Source organism: Capra hircus, chromosome 6 (assembly GCF_001704415.2).
Source record: "Capra hircus breed San Clemente chromosome 6, ASM170441v1, whole genome shotgun sequence".
NCBI classification, from domain to species: domain Eukaryota; kingdom Metazoa; phylum Chordata; class Mammalia; order Artiodactyla; family Bovidae; genus Capra; species Capra hircus.
This window is the reverse complement of record NC_030813.1, coordinates 332,651-344,848: the sequence shown is the minus strand read 5'-3', so window position 1 is coordinate 344,848 and position 12,198 is coordinate 332,651. Positions and strand designations below refer to the sequence as shown.

Sequence of the window (12,198 nt, the reverse complement as noted above, 5' to 3'; positions counted from 1 at the left end):
GTGTTCAAGATGGCAATTTACTAGATCACATTCAAGCAACAATTCACCTTTGATTTTTATCTTTTCTTTTTCTAATTTTTGTTTTTGAACTAGAAGTGATGTGTTGGCTCTTGGTCACTTACATAATCACATAGTTTAGGTAATGAAGATTGTTAACACTTCATCTCAATTAATTTTATCAGAAGTAAATACACAAAACATGGTTAATAATATGTGCAGATATTAATATAAATATTAAAATCCTTACAGAAGCAAACACTATTAATATATTACAAAAACAAGAATGCATAAGGAAATTATAATGTTATTATCATATATATATAATTCAATGACAAAGCAAAAATATTCATAAGCCAGAAACTACAGGAGATGAGGGGAGAAATAAACAGACTCTAAATTCAAACTAAAAACAATATTATATATATATATATATATATATATATATGTGATTGTGTTTCTGTTATAATCCCAAATAACACAATTACATTATATCATAGAAATTTACTAATAAGGAATAGAATTTTTTCCAATCTTTCTTAAGTAATTTAAAAAATTGACTATGTCTTAGCCCATAAGTAAAACACAACAATTTTAATAATAAAATTATCATTTATTGGTTACTAGCAAATACAAGAGTAAATAAGACAATCCATTTTAAACTGTAAAGTCATGCCTTTAAAAAATTACAAAGGAGTAGACTACCATAGCAAAAGTTACTATATGAGATATAATCTAGGTGATAATCAAAATAAGCTACATGTTATAACATAGTGATATCAACAAAATTAAAATAGATAAAGCATTCTTCTGGCAAAATCTATAAAAAGGCCTTAAGATACTGTTAGGACCTAAAATTTAATCTTCCCATCCATCCTCCCAAAAACTTTTCAGGCCAGGGGAAGCAAATGAATAAACCAAACTTTTTCATCACGGTGGGAAGATAACTGCATGAAATGAAATTTACCTGTAAGTAAATAAAGGAGTGCAAAGACCTCTGGGTCTCAAATTACCGTAATTCTAAGTGTGTAGAATGAAGAAATCTGAAGACACAGTTTAGAAAAGGGAAAATGAAAGTGGAGATCTTATTAGTGGGACAAAACAGGAAAAATAAATAATAAAGTTCTACTCACATAATCAGTAATTGAAAGCAGGTCAAAAGTCTGATAGGAAGCAGCACTGGCTGCAAGAAGAAGGCTAGCAATTGTATAGGATATGAGGTGCAAACTTCAGGGAAATTTCTAAGACAAAGGAGGAAAGGAAAAGGATTACAATAGAGTTATAAATGTTAAGAGAAGCAAAATGAGTAAATTGTGTTAAGGATCTTCCAGAAACATGATAAAAGAAACATACACACAAAAAACTGATAATCAAAATCTCTCAACAACCATGCATTTTAGATAAAGAGGGATATATATATATATATATATATTTAGGTATATGCTGATGATGAAGCTGAAATTCTAGTACTCTAACCACATGGTGTGAAGAACTGACATGTTGGAAAAGACCTTGATGCTGGGAAAGATTGAAGGCAAAAGAAGAAGAGAGTGGCTGAGGATGAGATGGTTGGATGGCATCACTGACTCACCAGACATGAATTTGAGCAAATTCTGAGTGATAGTGAAGAACAAGGAAGTCTGGCATGCTGCAGTCCATGGGGTCTCTAAGAGTCAGACACGACTTAGCAACTGAGCAACAACAAAATATACACATTCATACATATTCATGTATGTATGTGTTAGTATATGTATGTGTGTGTGTATTCATATATACTTCATTTTACTACACTACAGAAGAAAAGAGCACTAAACTAGAATCCTTATAAGCCACAGAAAACCCAAAATTTACTCCACTAAGTAATAAAATATAAATAAATAAATAGAAGAAAGAAAGAAAGAAAGAAAGAAAAGAAAAAAATTTGTATCCATATAATGCTACTACAAAGGGAGAAGAGAAAAGCATAAAATGTGTCAAAACATTCCAAACAATGAATATGTCCCTGTAATAACATCAGTTCAATTCAGTCGCTCAGTGGTGTCCGACTCTTTGTGACCCCATGAATCACAGCACGCCAGGCCTCCCTGTCCATCACCAACTCCCGGAGTTCACTCAGACTCACATCCATCGAGTCAGTGATGTCATCCAGCCATCTTATCCTCGGTCATTCTCTTCTCCTCCTGCCCTCAATCCCTCCCAGCATCAGAGTATTTTCCAATAAGTCAACTCTTCGCATGAGGTGGCCAGAGTACTGGAGTTTCAGCTTCAGCATCAGTCCTTCCAAAGTAATCCCAGAGCTGATCTCCTTCAGAATGCACTGGTTGGATTTCCTACCAGTCCAAGGGACTCTCAAGAGTCTTCTCCAACACCACAGTTCAAAAGTGTCAATTCTTCGGTGCTCTGCCTTCTTCACAGTCCAACTCTCATATCCATACATGACCACAGGAAAAACCATAGCCTTGACTAGACAGACCTTAGTTGGCAAAGTAATGTCTCTGCTTTTGAATATGCTATCTAGGTTGGTCATAACTTTTCTTCCAAAGAGTAAACATCTTTTAATTTCATGGCTGCACGTACCATCTGCAGTGATTTTGGAGCCTCCCAAAATAAAGTCTGACACTGTTTTCACTGTTTCCCCATCTATTTCCCATGAAGTGATGGGACCGGATACCATGATCTTTGTTTTCTGAATACTGAGCTTTAGGCCAACTTTTTCACTCTCCTCTTTCACTTTCATCAAGAGACTTTTTAGTTCCTCTTTACTTTCTGCCATAAGAGTGGTGTCATCTGCATATCTGAGGTTATTGATATTTCTACCGGCAATCTTGATGCCAGCTTGTGTTTCCTCCAGTCCAGCGTTTCTCATGATGTACTCTGCATAGAAGTTAAATAAGCGGGTGACAATATACAGCCTTGACGTATTCCTTTTCTTATTTGCAACTGGTCTGTTGTTCCATGTCCAGTTCTAACTGCTGCTTCCTGACCTGCATATAGATTTCTCAAGACGCAGGTCAGGTGGTCTGGTATTCCCATCTCTTTCAGAATTTTCCACAGTTTATTGTGATCCACACAGTCAAAGGCTTTGGCATAGTCAATAAAGCAGAAATAGATGTTTTTCTGGAGATCTCTTGCTTTTTCCATGATCCAGCAGATGTTGGCAATTTGATCTCTGGTTTCTCCGCATTTTCTAAAACCAGCTTGAACATCAGGAAGTTCACGGTTCACGTATTGCTGAAGCCTGGCTTCGAGAATGTTGAGCATTACTTTACTAGCATGTGAGATGAGTGCAATTGTGTGGTAGTTTGAGCACTCTTTGGCATTGCCTTTCTTTGGGATTGGAATGAAAACTGACCTTTTCCAATCCTGCGGCCACTGCTGAGTTTTCCAAATTTGCTGGCATATTGAGTGCAGCACTTTCACAGCATCATCTTTCAGGATTTGAAACAGCTCAACTGGAATTCCATCACCTCCACTAGCTTTGTTCATAGGCCCACTTGACTTAACATTCCAGGATGTCTGGCTCTAGATTAGTGATCACACCATCATGATTATCTGGGTTGTGAAGATCTTTTTTGTTGTGTTTTTCTGTGTATTCTTGCCACCTCTTCTTAATATCTTCTGCTTCTGTTAGGTCCAGACCATTTCTGTCTTTAGCGAGCCCATCTTTGCATGAAATGTTCCCTTGGTATCTCTAATTTTCTTGAAGAGACGTCTAGTTTTCCCCATTCTGTTTTTTCCTCTATTTCTTTGCATTGATCACTGAGGAAGGCTTTCTTATCTCTTCTTGCTATTCTCTGGAACTCTGCATTCAGATGCTTATATCTTTCCTTTTCTCCTTTACTTTTCACCTCTCTTCTTTTCACAGCTATTTGTAAGGCCTCCCCAGGGAGCCATTTTGCTTTTTTGCATTTCTTTTCCATGGAGATGGTCTTGATCCTGTCTCCTGTACAATGTCAGGAACCTCATTCCATAGTTCATCAGGCACTCTATCTATCAGATCTGGGCCCTTAAATCTACTTCTCACTTCCGCTGTAAAATCATAAGTGATTTGATTTAGGTCATACCTGAATGGTCCAGCGGTTTTCCCTACTTTCTTCACTTTCAGTCTGAATTTGGTAATGAGGAGTTCATGATCTGAGCCACAGTCAGCTCCTGGTCTTGTTTTTGTTGACTGTATAGAGCTTCTCCATCTTTGGCTGCAAAGAGTATATTCAGTCTGATTTTGATGTTGACCATCTGGTGATGTCCATGGGTAGAGTCTTCTCATGTTGTTGGAAGAACATCACATGTACACAAAGGCACACTCAGAGAAAACAGACAAAAACCATAACACTCTGAATTAAACTAAATCTCTTTAGATGATTATTTGAAAATACTAAAAATATGTCATCAGTATTAAATAAAACATGAATAGAAAAAAGAGATTATGCCAAAAAGAGTTGGTTGGACTCAAGAAAGAGATTGTTAAAACAGAAAAGAATTTTGTGAAAAATCAAGATTAAATTGGAATGTAGAAAAAAAGGGATAGGGAACTTCCTTGGTAGTTCAGTGGTTAAGAATCCACCTTGCAACACAGGAAACGTGGCTTCAATCCCTCGTTGGAAACTAAGATCCCACCTGTGGAAGAGCAACTGACAACCCCCACTGCAGTGAAGAGCCCAGGCAGCACAATGAGAGATCCGTGTGCCACAGCTGAGACCTGATACAGCCAAAGTAACTAAGTTATTAACAACAACAACAAAAAGGATAGGAGCATAATTTCACTTACATGAAATGTAAGAAGATTCACAGGGGCAGAGTATATTAAAGGATATCAGTGGCAGAGGGAAAGGAGGATGAAGAGTCATTACTTAATGGGTGTGAAGCTTCTGTTTGGAGTGATGAAAATGTTTTGGAAATATATAGCGATTACACAATATTGTAAATACAAGCAATGTTACTGAGTTGTGCACTTAAAGTTGTTAAGTGCCATTTTTAAAAATGTAAACATTTGAGGAATATGGTCTCTGGAGCTTGAATAAAGTGCTGTCAGAGAAGAGAAAATACTGTCTCAAAATGTTACTGAGAAATAAGAAAAACGTAAGTAACCATAAAATGACTTGGTATTACCTTCCATTACAGGGATGAGGTATATAAGGGAGCTATTTGGGTGAACTGTGGACAGAAAAATCAACAGTGAAAGACATTGAGGAAGAATGGACAACAGGGTGTGGTAACTTTTCAAAGTGGTTTTATTATTAATAGACTACAGGAGATGCATGCTGGAATAGCCAGCAAGCTCCACAAACTGAACTGAGGTAGTATCAATGTTTTCCTTTTACCTGCCTCTTCTCTCTGAGGTGTGGGTATTATGAGCTTTCTTTCCAGATCATTAAGTTTTCTCACAATTGTCCCCATAATAAAATAGAAGCTGATTTGTACTTAGTTTCCATATACACATAGGGAACATATGGTTTGATTGATATAATTATTTTTAGGTCTTTGAATAATGTTCAGAAAAGTTCAGCTTCACTTTGGTCACATTACACCAAAGAGAATTTCCAAACTCACAGAGATACTGCAATCAGTTCAGTTCAGTCGCTCAATCCTGTCTGACTCTTTACGACCCCATGAATTGCAGCACGCCAGGCCTCCCTCTCCATCACCAACTGCCGGAGCTCACTCAAACAAACGTCCATCGAGTCAGTGATGCCATCCAGCCATCTCATCCTCCGTCATCCCCTTCTCATCTGCCCCCAATCCCTCCCAGCATCAGAGTCTTTTCCAATGAGTCAACTCTTCGCATGGGGTGGCCAAAGTACTGGAGTTTCAGTTTTAGCATTATTCCTGCCAAAGAGGACCCAGGACTGATCTACTTTAGAATGGATTGGTTGGATCTCCTTGCAGTCCAAGGGACTCTCAAGAGTCTTCTCCAACACCACAGTTCAAAAGCATTAATTCTTCGGTGTTCAGCTTTCTTCACAGTCCAACTCTCACATCCATACATGACCACTGGAAAAACCATAGTCTTGACTAGACGGACCTTTGCTGGCAAAGTAATGTCTCTGCTTTTGAATATGCTACCTAGGTTGGTCATAACCCTCCTTCCAAGGAGTAAGCGTCTTTTACCCTCATGGCTGCAATCACCATCTGCAGTGATTTTGGAGCACAATAAATGTCTGCAAATTAAATATCTCCCAGTTAAATTTGCTTAGAAATCAGATAGGAACCTTGTGTTGTCTTTGTTTTAATGTTCACCATAGAATATAATTAAAGTGTTATTTAAAGAGAAATAAAGAATAGTTGCCAACATAAATGATGGCACCATTTTGTTCTCTTAAATATTAAAATAAAACTGGGAAAAGCGTTTTGAATTTGCTTAAGAAAAAAGCTGGACACCTTACCTTAGAGAGCAGATAAGTTCTATTTTCAGATTTTTACAGAATTATTTGTATAATGAAACATATTACTACATAGTCATAGAATTTACTGGTTAATTTATATTATTGTACTGTGAAATATTACATGTACCTGAGATTTAAGCCAAGTATCTGGTGAATTGGACATGAATTAACTTTTCTTTAATCAATCCACAATTAATCACTGTTGCTAGATCAATATGTTTTTAGAATTCATTATTTAAATATAATTTAATGATCATTTTCCCCTTGGCTAATGTTTGTTAGAAAACTTTAACCACATTTTCATATAGTCAACATTTGAAACTATTGCTTTATATACCTGGTAATACAGAGCATCTCTTTCATGGCTACATATTTTTTGTACAATTCATGTGTGATAACTTACCCTTCCTATGTCAATTGCTAAAGTATTAAAAATGACAGTGATAAACATTTTTTTCATAAGTTGGGGAATGTTAAAGGGAAGCTAATAAAGCAGAAAGCTGGTGACTTATATTTCAGTAAAGGACACAGAAAATTTGTTAAAGAAAAACTGAAGAGGTACAAAGTATGTTAAATCACTCTGCTCTTACTTTCTATTAATTGCCTGAATGTGCCCTATTTGTGGCTTGAGTTTCTCACTCCTGTATTTAAAAACACCACTTTTTCTATTACGATTTGGCCAAGACAGTGTTGTCAATTAAAATAGGAGGTTAATGAAGATGATCTGAATAAATATTCAGAATAAATGAAAGAGTGGCTAATAGTGCATTGTCAGATTTAGTTCTGCACATTTTGGAGACCAGCCAGGTTGGAGAAAACCAGGGTTTTAGGGCAAGTGACAGAGTTTTAATATATAAGACTACTCTTAAAGGTCTAGCCTCCACAGTAAGCCAAAGGAGTGAGAAGTGGGGGAAGGTTACAGGGGAGAATTTATGTGACCTTAAAATGATTTTTTTTCTAATAGACTACTAGGAAAAATTAGAAAGCAATTCTAAGGTGAACTTTCTGAGTCTATCATTCTGAAGTAAATTTTATTGTAAGCATTCTGTGTTTTTGTCTCTTAAATATATGACAAAATAATTATAATGATAATGACATGTAATTAAAATGAATTTTCATTTCACTCTATCAAATATTGAAATAAAATTTATTTGACAAATGCATACTGAATATTTAAAATAATCAAAGTGTAGAGTGAGGATATAATGGGAAAACTAACAGAATTAATAATTTAATTCATGATGAGATACAGTGCCATATAATTGATTAAATGAGGAATGTATTGTATAATCTAATTCATCAAATCCTTCATAACTTGTCATTATCCAGTTACAATCTTATTATGGGAGAACTAGATAACTCACTTACTAAATGAAAATTTTAATAAAGCCTCCTAGATGATTTTAGTCTTTTTTCCACCTAGCACAATTCCTGACACATAGTAATTGATAACTGGTTAATAACCTATCCCACATCCAAAAGACATGAGTTTTAGTTTCCTTTCTTTAGGGATTAAACAAGTAAAATGGCTCAGAAAGTTTATATAATTTGTTCCAAAGTCAAACATTCACTATTCAACATAGATTTGAATGGCATAAGTTTTGTTTGGTTTTGTTTTTCATTATGTCCAGGTTAGGGAGAAAATGAGGCACTGGCCTTAACTCTCACCAAGATAAGATTGTTTTAGAGAGATAAGCTAAAGCACTTAACGGTATCTGGTAATAATTAGGGGGAAAAAAAATGAAGCAAGGTAGATAGTTCTAAGAACCACAAGACTTAGAATATGTGAGTAACTATAGCATGGTGGGCTATAGTTACTGAAATCTACCTGGAAGTAGTAGGAGTTTAATAGACTGTGATAGTATTGAGTAAAGATTGGTTTGAAACTGCTAGTCCAGGTTCACTACTTCAGGAAATAATTAGGGACTCCAGAGAAGAATACTTAAGTCTGAACTATAGATGATGGAACCTTCTATATACCTGGATTGGATACAGATAATTTAAAATATCAGACTATAAAGGATCAAAGGAAAAGGAAAGCTGGTGGAGTTGTGTTTCTTTCTGAGACTGGCTCAGTTAATCTTAAAGGAAATGAGACACAATAACCTGGAGGGGAGTTGTAAATTATTTGTTTGGAAAATAATAGTCATCAACATCCAGCTATTGACTCCTCAAAATTTATGTTGGAATGATGGACAAGCAGTTAGGGTCCAGCAGAGATTTTTAAACATATAGTTTAACTCCCATTGCTTATTGATGCCTAAACTGAAATACAAAAAATGAATGTGGCATACTCACGCCAACAAATTAGAAAATAGTACAACAAGATGAAGGAGACAATGTTTTGCTTCACTTTTCAAATAGTCCAGTATTTTAAAGAATGTCTTCTGTTGATATAATTATTAATTTTTGAAAATATGAAAATGACTCTTATAGACATATGAGTCACGGTTTCTATTTTCCATAGACGTAACTGAAAATAGGGAAAATGCTTTCAAGTTGTTCAGGAATATAGATTATAGTTTTGGGTCATGCATTAAACAGTTTTTATATTTTAAAATGCAAATTAATTTCTAGGTATTTTTCACATATTCCTTCTCTTTCGAATGGCCTAGACTGAGTGCATTTTCAAGATTAAAATCTTTAAATAATTTTCAATTTGCCTGAAATAGTCAAGTATTGGTAAGGCAAAAGAATCTGCATTTTAAAAGCTTTTGCTTATTTTCTTGATAATTCATAATCATTTCATTGATTTTCCACTTTTAGTCTGCAAATGCACTTACCAAAATGGCATTTACATTGTCTTTTTCAAATATGATTTAACCTGCTATCTGATAAAGAATCTCAGAGGTAGGATTTTAGACAAATTGTAAGGGAAAAAAACAACGCTGAGAAAATATAAGTTAATTGATTAATTCATGCAGTAAGTCAAGTATTAAAGAATAATTTGTGATTGAATATATAACTTACAGTGTTTCCAACCAAATCAAAAGAATATAATTTAAGGGAGAAGTTAGAATAGAGCCCTGCATTCTTTTAAATTATTGGGAATTATTTTAAAAGCCTAAAATGTAATTTTTAGTTGAATGAGATGGCTTATTTGACCACTACAAATATCCTCTCTTCACTCTTCAGTTGTTACATATTTAAATGTCATTTTGTGGCCATTGATGATGACTCTCATACACTAGATAGATTTGCAGTTTTTCTCTTCCAAACCCTACTTTATGTACACAGATTTGAATGTCAATTTCACTGAAAATGAAAAATAATGAGAGGAGCGTTACAGATTTGAAAATAAATTGTGAATATATTGGTTCTGAAGTTTGGAGTAAATGAAATAAAATATTTTAAATACTAAGGTCTTGTGTTTTATATAGTTGAAGTAGATAATTTTGGTGTGATTTAGCGGAATGATTAATTCTCAGTAGTTCTCCCTAGTCTATGCTTCTTGAACTTCTGCCAGCAGAAAAGTATTGGTTTGCTCAAAGGTGTAATAGTTATGAGCATATTATTAGAGCTGGTCTTACATTACTTTACAGCAGGGACTAAGAGGAGGAGGAGATAATAGGAATGGAAGAGAGAAAAGCCAGCCTGAGATACAGGAACTGAGACACCAGCCTGAGATACATGTGATACAGGAATAGAAAGAAGCAAACATTTTCAGGATGACTGATTATTAGGAAGAGTTGAACAGCTTGAGTACATCGATTAGAAAGGAGCCAATTTATGCAAGTGAGTAAGACACTGTATGAGACTAAAATTCAAATGAAACATACTATTAACTTCAAATGCCTTACTGAATGTAGAAAATAAATATTTTTAAAGTTTGAGATGATACCTTTTGAAAAAATAGAGGTAATTATACTTTATTTGTTATCTTTTTGTTTGACTATAAAATATAATATTCTATCTGTAAATTAAGCACATTTGTAAATTAATCATATTTGTAAATCACGTACGGCAGATATATAGCTGATTTTGGCCATGTATATAAACCTCATGATTCCAAATTGGTTAATTTTTTCTACTTATCACATTTTCACCTAGGATAGATGGAAGGAAATTTCTCACATATAACATTATCCACAGAAAAGTGCTTTTTTATTTTCTCTCAAGTTTTCATTTCTCTGTCTATTTTCTCAATAACAAATAGAATAGGAAAGGGATGACTGATTTTTTTCTACAGTACCATTTCTTGAATTCTACCAGGGCATATTATCCAGTTATGTTTGATAATACATGCTAATAGAATCGTTGCATAAATATGCTGCATTCTACAGTGTCAGTTTTTAAATCAGGTATCAAAGTTGTTTATCAGGAATTAATATTTTTCAGAAAGGGACAAAAAGAATACAAGGAAAACCTTTCAAAATCAAAATCAAAATCTTTTTCTTCACGTTTTGAATGCTTTCCATTTTAAAATGCCCATGACAAGAAATAATATACATCATTGCATTTACTTACATATTTATAAAGATTGATAACTATTTAATTTCAGGTGGCTACAAACTGCTCTGAGTCATGGAAAATAGGAATAATGTCACATAATTTATTCTCTTAGGACTTTCTCAGAAAAAGGAAATTGAAATTCTCTGTTTTTTATGGTTCTTACTTTGTTACGTTGCAATTCTGATTGGAAACCTGATTGTCATGATTTCTATCGCCTCCAGTCAACTTATGAAGCAGCCCATGTATTTCTCTGAGTCACCTCTCCCTCGCAGACCTTTGTTACACCTCCACTGTGACCTCCGAGTTGATCGCTGACTTGCTGGCAGCAAAGAAGACCATTTCCTACCATGGTTGCATGACACAGCTCTTCGTCATGCACTTCTTTGGGGTTGATCCCCTCCCCAAAAAAAAGGAGGTCTTCATCCTCCCGGGGATGACCTATGATCGCTAGGTGGCCATCTGCAAGCCTCTGCGCTGCAGTCTGATCATGACCAGACAGAAGTGTGCTGCCATGATTGCTGCTTCCTGCGCTGGGCGTTCCTGTGTTCCTTCGGTCAGTTTCTGGTCAGTTTCTCACTTTCTACCGTACTGTGGCCCCAAGGAAATAGATCATTACTTCTGCCATGGGTATCCGTTGCTGAAACTGGCCTGCACTGACAGCACCAGAATCGTTCTCCTGGTCATCGCCGATTCGGGCCTCATGGGCCAGGTGACTTTTGTGGTCTTGTTGATATCCTACTCTATCCTACTCCACTTGCAGTTCCCACATCACTGTGGTGGTTCTGTTTTTTTGCTCCTTTATTCTACGTTTACTTTCGACCTGTAACTACTTTACCAGAAGACAAAGTGTTCCCTCTTTTATGTACTATCATTGCTCCCATGCTTAATCCTCTAATCTACACAGTGAGAAACTTTGAGATGAAGAATTCCATAAAGAAACTCTAGTGCCATGTTGCAGTAAGAAAGGAAATGAACTAAAAGATACCTTTGATTTTCACCACTGAACTTGTTGAATATAGTAATTTTCTACACTGAAGACTTTAAAATGTATAATGCTTCCTTATAGGCTTTTTTGTTTCATTTTGTTTTAGCAATATATAGATTTAATTATGAGCAAAAGCTTACAACTCCCCTGATTTATCCATACTCTCTGCTGTGCTCTTTACTAGTTTTCTTGTTTTCTTATTTATATCTCCTCTTCCCCTCTGATCTTTTGGCTGTATAGTCAGTTTAGACATTTTGCAGTAGACTATCAAAGGCATCATGTAATACAAATAAACACTGAGAACCCATAGAGCCCATTCTTGTATGTGACTTTATTCAATAAAGCCAATTCCAGGTAGCAATGATTTAGAAGATAATTCCA

At 35.3% G+C, this 12,198-nt stretch overlaps 1 pseudogene; it reads left to right on the top strand.

The window, feature by feature from the left end:
- On the top strand, positions 10,905–11,810 carry LOC102168527 (annotated as a pseudogene).